The following is a 9,791-nucleotide window of genomic DNA, read 5'->3' as shown; positions in this document are numbered from 1 at the left end:
AATAAAAATGAAGGCTGGTATTACCAGACTGCTTCATCCGTTTAACTTCCAATCAGAGGTGCAGGAAGGCTCTTGCAGTGTTACTGTGCATGGCCAGGGGAAGGAGCAGGAAGACACTTAATGGTGGTTTATGCAGATATGAATTGAAGACTGTGCCAAATTCCTTGCGAAGACCAAGGCTTGTTTTCTCTCAGATAATTATTTACCCATTTGCTACACAATTGCTCTTCCTAATGCAAGCCAACTTCTTCAGAGCTCTGAAAAAATCACTTCACTGCAGAGGTCTCTATATGCCCATATGTACTGTTCAGTTGCCCAATAATTCCCCTACCACTCAGTCTGTCAGTAAAAGCTTCTGGCATAATTATTTGTTCCTGACGTTGCTCTTCTATCAGAGGGTTTTAGCTGTGTCAAACATCTGCCAAGCACCCCTCAGGAGCTCTAGAACTCCTGCCAGGAGAAGCTGTCAACAGCTTTGGCCCTTGGGCCACTCCAGTTTCCTCTCCCTCTGCCCAAAGGAAACTGGAGGTGAGATGCTGGCACTTCAAGTTTTCACCTGAATGTGATTTTGAGGGAAGTGCCTCTCAAAGGGCATTTCTCATGTTTGGGATGGGGGAGCTGGGGAGCTGAAGTGGGGAAATCCAGGGAAAATTGAAGGTAACACTGCGGAGGAATCAGAGGTGTTGTGTGAGCAGTTGTAGAGAATTAGCATGAAGGAAGTTGGGAGTCACCACAGTGGAACAATCTGAGAGGCACAGGACAAAAATGTTCAACGTCAACATTGAGACATAATATGAAGGAAAAGCATATAAGAATTGACAGTGGAATAGCCTCTAGGTAATCCATAATAAAATGCCCTCCAGGGACCTCAAACAAATCCAGAGAATTCAGATGTTGTTATTGATAATTCACTGCGGCCAAATGCGATGTGACATTTAGATGTAATGGAAAGTCTGCTTTGCTCATGGCCAAAGCACAGAGGTTCTTTTCTCCAGGTTTGGAAGCAAAGTGAGATATGCAAATGAGGGAGAAGTACATGAGAAGCTAATCCTTCACTTGCAGAATGCCTACATCTAGTTGGATATATTCATGCTTGATATATAGTCTGTGAAGAATCAGCATAACAATATTGATCTCACAGAAGAAAAAATAAAGGATTTGAGTCATTGGAAAGACAGAGAAGAAATTAATTAGAAATTCAGAGAGCATTTTTTGCAAAAATTGAAGAACAGATCCTGAAAAAAGAGGCTTCATTATTATCTGGAATGCATTTTGGAATATTGTCAATTTCAGTAATATGAAATATGCAAATTAGAAGATGTTAGTGCAATCCTCAACTAGTATGAAAGTAATAGTTTAAAGTCTTCTTCCTTTTATTCTCTTTTTTATTGTAGTTCTGGCAAGGAGACAAATTTTATGTGTATATTACATTTTTCTTCAGTCTGTTGTTGCTGCTTAGTATCACTTTTAGTTTTATATCTGAGTATCTTCATTTTTCAATATGCATATTGCCAAAATCTTTCTTTAAGCCAGAAGTGCCATTTGGATTGATTAAGTGATTTTGCCACTTAAGTATCATAATTATTGTTTGTGTTGTGTGGGATTTTATTGTTTATGTATTTATTCAGTTAATTTTTTATGACCTAATTCTTCTCTTCATATTCTGATTCAATGTCATGGCTGAAGAGAAGGTTGAAAATATATGTTCAGATTGTATCAGTGGCAGAATCACCAGAATCACCACTAGAAGATGTGAGTGTGCTACATAGGCAGGGCCATGAACTGCAGGCGGTTGTTTCAGCAGGCAGCCAGAAGAGAAGCCCTTGGTCCTGTGAGTCCTAAAAGAGGGAGAGAAGGAGGAGGGAGAATAGGAGGGAAGGAGGGAACTGCTGTCCGTGGCAGGCTTAGCAGAGAGCATCTTGAAATCCACACTCAGAAGGGAAGGTCTCTGACCTCTGTGCTTTAACACTGCACACACTGTTATCAGAAGTAATATAATTTGAGGAGAGAATACAAATTCAAGAACTGAGGAAGTACTGAATAGGTCTTGTTTGCCGTGGTAGGACGTCAGTGAAGACACAGGAAAGAGGTTAGTTTCTATTTCACTGACACAGAGTTATGTAATTTTTCATGTGTTTAAACAAGTGGTTTAGTTAGTTTGTCAGAACTGCTTGTAAAAGGAAAACTAGGAGCAATATATCTTTCAAGATTAAAAGGAGAAAATGTAACTTTGTTATTATTTAATGCCAAGGCAGAAAAAAAGATTGATGTTTTCTTCAGTAAGTTTGTAAATTTTCTAGTACACGCTAACTAGAATAACATTTAGGTTAAATAAGGATTATTTTCCCTGCCATGTTCTGAATTGCTATTAACTTATGGCCAAACCCATTCCTGGTGTAGCTTCATGCAATTGAATAACACTACAGTTTTAGAAGCGTTTTCTGGGGCAATCTGTAAGGCAGATATTGGAAAGCTTACAGAGAAGTCAGGCTGAGGACAGAATCGCAGATGCGTAACTTGATTAAAAGCCAGAGCAACACAGCCTTTGTGAAGGGGAAGAAAAGTGCTCTGGCTAGTGAGACAGCACGCCAAGATCTTCTTAAAGCAGAGAAGATTTTGCACAGGCTCTCTCACGTAATGAAGATGATTGAAGATGGTAAATAACCATGGGTTTTGCTATGAATTAAACATCAGTATATGAGGAAAAAAACCAACAAAACAAGAAGCTGAAGTGAATGGCTGTTTCTCAAAACAGCAGGGGGTTGATGTCAGGCCATCCCAGGGATCTGCACTAAGACCACATTATTTTTCTTAGGAAGCAAATCCTTTTACACACTTGTTCTAAAAATAGGCTGATATGAGATGGAAATAACTCTGTTTGAACTCAAGGATGAGATACCCCTTTGCAACAAGATAGAGTTGACTAATAACTATTCTGAGATAGAGTACAGTATGTGCCTGTTTTGTGGTTGTATTGACTACTCATATGTATATCAAATGCCATTTATTTCCATGCAATTGCTCACACTCTTTTAGGATTGCCACTTCTCCCTTCCAAAACATTTCTCACTGGCAAGTGAAACAGAAATACTGTTCCTGGCTTATCTCGTGGATGATTAGCCAGCAATCTCCCCCTCCCGCCCAGCCATTCTCTGCCTCCTCTTCAGTGGACAATATCACTTCTCTGCTTATCATTGTGGCTACACCTGAACATCTGTCAGGCTCCTCTCTCTGTCTTCATCCCTAGGTCATGCCTCTTTTTCACTACTTCTCTTTGCATATTGTGTCTAGGATAGAATTTTTTGTCTGTTCACAAAGCTGGCGTTCTCATTCATAGGATGGTAGGAGGTACCTCCTCTTTTCTTCTATGCTCATGCCTTTCATTTAATTTCACTGACATCACAGCAAGTTCCCCTGCCTGGACAGCAGCAAGGAATTTGCAGGGAAAGGCTGTTTCAGTGCCTAGGAATAATTCTATCCTCTGGCTACCTTCATGCCCAAAAGGAAAGGAAAATGTTGACAGTAGATAGAAGTGGGTCTATTATGTTGCTGTAATGGCACCACTATAAAGACTTTGAATACGGTCGAGACTGAAGAAATATGTAAAGAATATCAAGAATAAAAATACATAATTTATTTATTAAATTTATTGAGTCAGTGAATATCTAGCAAATGCCAACCTGGATTAAAGTTTATATGTCATTCAAGAACTCAAATATTTTTTTACTTGGCAGGCAAGAGTCTGTGTAAACAGGACTTCCCTGAAGGTAGCAAGAAAAGATTATGCAATGTGGTTATTTATTAGCTTTGGTTTTACTGTCTGGAAGATGGGTAAATAATGCCCTAATGCTTGGAAATTAAATGAGTTAAACTGTACTGCTTAGTCTCTGTTCAACTTCTTTATAAGTTCCCAGGAATAGGCTTCTTGATAAACTTTATAGTTTTCAGGAGTGCTTTGTTCTCTTTCAGTACTTTGTGCCAGTTTAAGCATTTTGAATATTCATTTACATTTTACAGTATAACTGCTCAGAACATTTTTTTTTCTGCAGAAGTTACTCCTATTTGAACTCAAAGTTTTCAGAGATGTGCCAATCTACTTTCACAGAAATGTACCAATTTGGACTTAGTTTGTTCCTGAAATGTACAGTGTTGACTGTCTAGTCACTGCAAGTGTGATGTCTAAATATACATCTGACATTTTAAATTCAAACACAAATATTTTGACACAGTAAGCTCTCATAGGTTTTGCCTTTTTTTTTTTTTTTTTCCTTCAGCATAATATTAAAGCAAATTTTGTTATCTTGGAATGGAATAACTGGATGGTTGTCCTCTGGAGGGATTTATTTATATCTGCACTCTAAATTAGTTATTTAAAAAACATACAAGAACAGTTTGTTCTCAGTTTAAAAAATAACAATTTAAAGCAAATTAGTATTCATTTAAAAAAGCAATTTAACTGGAAAAAAAAAAGTACTGAGGGTGAGATTCTGGACTCACTGATCATATCTACTTGCCATCTGAATACGAGAAATTAATTTGTGTAGTGGCGTATATCAGTCTCGTATATCTGGCATCAGACCTACACTCCTAGTCACTCTACCCACTTTCCTCTGCAACCCTTTTTGCAACACAGTTATCAGTCAAAGTTTGCTCACAGGTTCTGACATTGTCAGTACAGCTTACCTAACAAGACTTATGGCTCTTTGCTGCTGACCTCACATGTAGAAGTAAATGAAATTTTGCCTTTACTGTGCTTGCAGCATTTCACTGGTCACCTTCTCTAAAGTCACAGTGAAAGTAATGCCTCCTATTTATTTCCAAGGAAACTACAACAGAATCAAAAAGCACAATAGCACTATTTGATATAGCAAATTCTGAGCTACAAAACATTATTTTTTAACTTAGTAACCACCATTAGCTGCACATTTTTTACAAGTGATGAACAAAAGCTTGCACCAATGGAGGTGATTCACTATTTCACAGCTGCTATAATGGCATTATTGCTGTGAAAATGTTGCCCATACAGTCCATTTTTCATTGGCCCAAAAAGATAGAAGTCAGAAGGCATCAAATCCAGACTGTTTGGTGGGCATAAAAGACAGTCAAGACTGCCAGTGTGCTTCATGGTCTTCAAACTGCTATTGGGCTTGTTGTTGTCGTGTTGCAAGAGAGAGGCTGTCTTCTTCTCTGGCCTTGTTCATGCAGATAAGCTAATCAAGATGCTCTTCATTTCATAGTGTGACAGCTGTTCATGGCTGTTTGGAACGTGGCTTGTCTTTCACATTGCTGTAGCCACTCTGAAACACACCACCCACCACCTCACTGTGCTCACTTCCACTTTTTGGTCTCCATAGACATTTACCAAGTGTCGATGAATGTCAGTGGGTGCCATTTTTTCTGCATGGAGGAATTCGATGATACACCTTCACTTCGTATGCATTTCCATGTCAGATGCCATTTTATCAGACTGCCCCTCTGCTGCCATCTGTCACATGGCAACAAAATGTAATGGGAAGACTCAATCTCTACTGCCATACTACCAACAACTACCTCTGATGTTGTGGGTCAATATAATAAAATAGGAGACATTACTTTTGGAGCAGCCTCCATGTATTTTAACTGGCCATAGAAAATGGGACATCCCTTACCAAGCATGTATTATGATTTGATTGGATCATAGTAAAAACTTGTAGGAATATTGCCTCAATGTTAAATATTTTGCTGTAATCTGAAGCCTTGTTTTCTGGAAGTTATTTTAACACTGAATGTGAATGAAGAGATCTGATGTTTTAACTTTACTTTTTCAAGGTTTTCAGGTGCTATTCTTGGTTTTATGTAAGCTTTATAAAATGATAGATTCCTAAAACAGTGCTAAAACTCCAATTGTCTACCATTTTAAATACAGCAAGTGAGACTAAGACTACTCAAATGATATAGCAAATCGTATTCTTGTCATTTATGATAGGACTTTGAAGTATCTTAGGTATCTAATTGTCATTTTATCCTGGTTAAGATGATGTACATAAATGAATTTTCCACCCTGGGCTCTATGAACTTTTGAACCCACCCACCAGCACGATTCACAATTTTGCACATAAATAAGTGCACTTTATGTGACCATGTTGCCCACCTATCTGTCAGACTCTAATCTCTCTCCTGATCACAACCTGACAGCTAACAATGACTACATTCAACAAGAAGCCCCAAAGATATTAAGCTCTTCCAAATCATAAGAACTAGTAAAGTAACAGATTCCATTCTCTCTCCCTCAGAGAAGCATGAGCTCAGCTCTCCTCAGTCTTCTCTTGTCTGCTTAGGTGGATCAATCATCTCCATGCAGTTCAAAACCTGCAAAGTTCTGCACTGTTCTGGATGGTTCAAACTTGAATCACAGTTGCAGGGAAACCAGGTTTTGTAACTTTCAGCTGTCTAAAACAAGTCATTTACTGAACAGTAGGTTCCCAATACAGCTTCTGAAAAAACACTCTTGGAAAACATAAATTTCCTCTGACAATAACATCAACAGAAATTTTAAAACATTGTTGCTCTACAATTTTGCTATCCTGCAAAGAGAAATAAATTGATCAATAAATAAAGGACATGGCCCCTGTACTGAAGAATTGCCCAGCTGACCTTGGTGGCTACTCTGTACAAGGCTCTCCAATCCAGACTGGAGACATGCCACAAGCAGGGGATGGAAAGTAGTCTTATCTTAGTTCACGAGTAACATTTCTTATCCTCCAAGTTTACTTCATCTCAATCCCACATGCCCAGCCATCAGGACCAGTACTGTGCTAGGAGGAAGCAGTGTACTCCAACCCACAGGTCCTGGATCTAACAACTTCTCAAGCTCTTTTGTAAATAATTTATTAATGCCTGGGCCCAATAGGCTTTATGCCAATAGGGAAGTGAGTATGTTCAATAAAAGTACACTGTGAAACCCGGTGGAGATAACTGACCTCCAGCTGGAAACTGAGAATCTGATGTTAAAATGAAATAAGGTTGTCAACTTCTCATCTTAAACAGCTGAAACAAAACCAACTGGAGGCAGCATCGAGAAGTTTTTAATCCAGTGTTGTAAGAAGGAAAATTAGAGTAAAGGAGTAGCTGCATTTCTTACTGACTCCAAAGTTTATTTATAAAGTGTGTTTATAGAGAGTTTTAAATGGTACCTATCTAATACCTATCTATAATCAACCATTTTCTGGAAAAGTCACAGCTTCTATTGATGGCTGATTTTTACAAAAATATCCACATCATGATAAGGTAAATCCTATGTGAAGAAAATTATTTTTATTCATTTAGAGTGAGGCAGTAACCCACCTCATCTCACAAGCCTTGTTAGCAGTAGGGATGAAGCCTACTTGTTGCATGAGTATTTAGTTCTAAAGAGATGTGAAGGCTTCAGCTACTGGGTTAGTCAAGGTATAACATAAACAAGGCATAGATTCCCCATAGTGGACTGTTAAAGTGTCCTGATCCTTTGGCAGTCCGGAGCTTGTCTAGGAGAGAAGATGCCCATTGTTTCAAATAGGGTGGTGGTTTGGTAACTTCTGTTTGGCCTGGTGTACCCTAGAACTGCTTGTTAAAATAGAATCATCAAATCATTAAGGATGGAAAAGACCTTTAAGATCATCTAGCCCAACTGTCAGCCCATCCCCACCATGCCCACTAACCATGTCCCCCAGTGACACATCTTCATGGTTTCTGAGCACCTCCAGGGACGGTAATTGCACCAATTCTCTGGGCAGCCTGTTCCAAAATTGTCTGGTAATGGAATTGATGAACACCACAATTAAAAAATAATAATAAAAATCCAGGTTTCACAAGAGAAAACTCTTAAAATACATTTTTTTTCTTCAAAAAGGAAAAAGAAAAGCTAGAAATTGCAGTACTGAATTTTCTGTATTGTAAGTGACATTTTTATTGTAAGAATTAGTCTGTACAAGAATATTCTTGTATAAGATTTCAACGCCATCAGTTAGTGCATATCTCAATGTTTTCTTATAATAACCAAGAAAAAATGTTTAATTTATATTCTCAACATTTCAGCATTTTCTCTAGTGTTAAATTACTATCTGTGCTTTCTTTCTTTTTATTCAGAGACAAAAATCTTTGTGAGAGGTACACTTTTCTCTCTATGTAGAATTTAGAGTTTTAATTCAAAAGCAAACTTAATTACTACATACATTACAGTATTTTCAATGTGTTAAATTATATTCTAAAATTTTCTTTTTCCGAAAATAACGTTTTGTCAGCAATTGCTGAAAATGTTTTATTTTTTTCTCAAAATGTCCCCTTTTTGAAAGACAAAGATAACATTTTTTTGTCCCTTTGAAATTTTCATAGTGCCTGCAAGCTTCCTCAACTACTGTAGCAACGTACATCACAACCGCCAAATTTATTCACTGATGAGAAAACTGCTCTGCAGTCCCTCCTTCTGAATACTTCTGTATGTATACAGTTCTTGGAGCTTGATCCTGAGCCAGAGTTCCTCTGATTGCTCTGTTACCAAGACAGGTTCATCTTACTACACACTGAGACACAAATAATCTTAATGAAAGATGTGTACTAGAGCTAAGGAACAGTGTGTTCTCACAGTATTGTTTTACAGCATTTAAGGCACTTTTTTTGGACACAAGCATTTGGAGGCGGATGGAGGGAATCTATCCTGGAATTCTTATAGTCCTGGCCAATGTTCTAACCATCAAGTGGGCATTAACAAGGAACAAATTATTCCCTTCTCCTCCAGTAGCTATGTTTTAGTGACAGAAATTGGAGCAGGCTTTGAGATGGGCAATCCTTCAGAGCTTGGAGTCAGGAGCCCAACTCCCTGATAAAAAACTCTGTTTTCAAGAACCCAGCTCTTCTCAGGCAAAAATCTGCTAAGTCAGGGCAGCGGATGCTGCCTCTGTGCCAAGACTTGTATTTATTACCTTGTGTATCCTGCTGCATACCACAAACAGGATCAAAAAGTCAACAGAACTTACTTAGGAGTTGCAAGAGTTGCAGGTACAAGGAAGCAGAGAACCACACCTTGAAACAACATACTTTTAGTGAGTATTTGCCAGTAAAGGCAAAAGAAATTAGAACTTGCTACAGCAAATCATGACCCATAAAGGGCTGCTGAAGGCAGTAACTATATGCCCATAATGGATGTGGGGAGAATTTCAAGGCATATGGAAGCACAAATACTGTATTGATTCTGCTTGCTGATTTTGCTCTCAGCTTTTCAATGACTGTCAGCTCCAGAAACCTGAGTTTGCATCTTTATGACTTCTACGTTTATACAATGGAAATATTGACAAGCTGCAAAAGCACCAAAAAAATCATGAGCATAGGTCCCAGGCAGGGACACTGCAGCCAGCCAGACTAAACACAGAATCACAGACAGAGGTTGTGAAATGCACAGAGCAGGGAATAATGAGAAATTTGCTGAAGAGCTGCTCTGTTTACCAGTTTTTTTGTTTGTTTGTTTTGTTTTTGTTTTTTTGGCTCTTCCCTACCAGCCATTTACTGAAGTTCTGCAGTGAAAATACACTGAAATTAGCCAGGCAAACTTCAACCAAAAATGAAGGATAGGCAGAAAACAGTGAAAAGTGAAAAATTAAAGCCTGAATTCTTTAACTGAATATGCAGCTGATGGGCAAATCTTTTCCAACAATTACAGGCACAGATTTATGTGGAAGAAGGGAAGAGACAGCAGAGTGAAGGGAACCTACATAGCTTTCTTCCATTTATTTAAGGACACATAATGTGATACATTCTCCCAACCATGTGACACAACTAGC

The sequence above is a fragment of the Gallus gallus genome, chromosome 2 (genome assembly GCF_016699485.2).
Source record: "Gallus gallus isolate bGalGal1 chromosome 2, bGalGal1.mat.broiler.GRCg7b, whole genome shotgun sequence".
In the NCBI taxonomy this organism is placed as follows: Eukaryota; Metazoa; Chordata; class Aves; order Galliformes; family Phasianidae; genus Gallus; species Gallus gallus.
This window is presented reverse-complemented; position numbering follows the sequence as displayed.